A 2,723-nucleotide genomic window follows, 5' to 3' on the forward strand; every position below is an offset into this window, starting at 1 on the left:
TGCCAACCCATCTCGCTGAGGGTCTCTGTTGCTGTCATTGGTCCTCTACTTCACCAAACATGTCCGTCTCTAGTGATGGATTTCTCCTGATGATGTATCCAAAGCAAGCAAGTTAGAAATTGTTCTATTGTGATCCATAAAGTTTTCATTGGTTAATTTTTTGAAGTAGATCACCAGGCCTTTCATCTTAGTTTGTCTTAGTCTGGAAGCTCTGCTGAAATCTGTCCACCATGGGTCACCCTGCTGGTATTTGAAATACCAGTGGCATAACTTCCAGCATCACAGCAACGTGAACACTACCACAGTATGACAAAACTGACAGAAGGTGGTAGTCAATAAATTTATGTCTCCAATAAAAAAAAAAAAAAAAACTCTTCGCTTTTGAGTCGATTCTGACTCATAGCGACCCTATAGGACAGAGTAGAACTGCTCCATAGAATTTCCAAGGAGCAACTGGTGGATTCAAAACTGCCAACCTTTGGGTTAGTAGCTGTAGTTCTTAACCACTGCACCACCAGGGCTCCAATATTCACCTATATCTCCCATACTTTCAATCTCGTCTCTACTGGATCTTCTCTCAGTTTTTAAATACACACAAATCCCTCCAATCTACAAACCACTCCTCATTCATCATTCCTTGGCCTTCTCCCTGTCCATGTCCCCTCACGCCCTCTGCTTACCAGTGAAGTATTATGAACAGGTCCTGTACATTCAAATGTCTCCTACTTCCACACTGCTCCCCACTCCTCACACTCCCATTGTGTGGACGTTTACCTTTCTAAGCTCACAGGTCCTCTCTGTTATTAGTCTAATTTGTACTTTGCATTATTCATCTGACATGACCCATAGCAGAAAGAGACACTGTTGACCACCACTTCCTTTTGGAAGCCCACTTGTCCCTGAGATCCATTAGACCTATAGTGTCTTACTTTTGCCTGGCTACCTGCTCTGAGACAATTTCTGGCTCCTCTTCATGACCAACCCACAAAGATGGATACTTCTCAGAAGTTAGTCCTGCTCTCATATCTATTCTCATCCACATACTCCTACAAGGCAATATCATCCATTTTCCTTGTTCAAATACCATTAATCATATAAAAATTTCCAAAGAATCAGCATAGATCTGACTTCGACATAGAGACCCAAAAGTCACCTGCCCACTTACCACATCAGTGATAATATTGATACCTCAACTCACAGTGGCCAGGTCCCAAATTGAAATAACTATCACCCCAAATAACTCACTCTCCCCTCAGTGTCCCCAAATTCATTTGTTGTAAAACCTGAGTGTCATTATGGACACACCATTACCCCACAACTTTGTATCAATTAACTGTCCATCAACTCTCCTAAATCCATCTACAGATTCCTCACATTTGAATAATTCCTAATCACCTTTCAGGCCTCATTCCAAATATCATTTCCACAGAGTGATCTTTCCTGATCCAGCAGCCTAAATGACAAAACTGTTTTCTCTGTGTTGATATTTTTCCGTTTTTCCTGATATATGTATAATCATCTATTTTTTTTTCATGTTGTTCTTTCTTACTAAATTGGATTCTCCATGAGGACAAGATTAATACGGGTTTTTCAAACGTTTTGCATAACAGTGCTTACATATGACTTTATACATAGAAAGGACTCAGATATATTTATTGAAAGAATAAATTATTCGATCTCTAAAAATTTACTTCCTAAAATATTTCAAGTCAATTCGCTTAACTTCGTTATACAATGATATAATTTATGAGTAGTACACTGCAATAAATTATTAATTATTGGCTAAGATTCCAAATCCTTTCTCCCTGTAACCAAATCACAAGACTCTAATCATAATAACCATCCAATTATTGTGGCGTTGACCCTGATCATGGTGATCCCATGTGTGTCAGAATAGAACTGTTTTCCTTGGCTGATTTTTTGGAAGTAGATTGCCAGGACTTTCTTCTGAGGCATCTCTGGGAGGACTCAATCCTTCCAACCTTTGGGGTTGCAGCCAAGCTCTTAATCATTTGTACTACTCAGAGACAATAAACATCAATACCTAGAAAATAACCTTTTGTAAGATATCCTCAAACTTTAAAGTAAACTGTCTTCTAACTTAAAAAAAGATTTTACAAAAGGAGAAAATATACAAATAGACACACTTACTGTCAATATTACCAGTGGTCATGAAGATAACGTGGGACTATTCTGTTATACGCAACGTTACCATGCATTGGAGCCAACTCATTGGCAACTAACAACACTCAATATGGATTCGATACTTACCAGAATAGGCTGGCTTGGAAAACAGGTTGGTGCAGGTTCAGCCATGGTCTCAGAGATGTTCTGCTGGCCACTCTGCTGAGATGTGGAGAGCTTGTGTCTTGCTGGAAAATGCAGTGACTTCTGCATCCGACTACCCTTTTATGGAGTAAGAGAGTAGGAAACATAATAAGCCCATAACTCAGAGGAGACATCTTATCTCCTATCCGTGGGACTTGAGTAATTCCAAACTTTTATAAAGAAACACAAAAATGTAGGGTATTGACCCTGTCAGATAGTGTTGGTTGATGAAAAAGTTTGAGTCATTTGTGTGTTTGTTTGGAGAGGTAGTATTTGCAGTTTTTTTTTTTTGTTTTTTTTTAATATTTTATTGTACTTCAGGTGAAGGCTTACAGAACAGATAGTTTCTCATGTAACAGTAACACACATGCTGTTTTATGACATTGGTTAACAAC

This window comes from Trichechus manatus, unplaced genomic scaffold (assembly GCF_000243295.1).
Source record: "Trichechus manatus latirostris isolate Lorelei unplaced genomic scaffold, TriManLat1.0 scaffold00057, whole genome shotgun sequence".
Classification (NCBI taxonomy): Eukaryota; Metazoa; Chordata; class Mammalia; order Sirenia; family Trichechidae; genus Trichechus; species Trichechus manatus.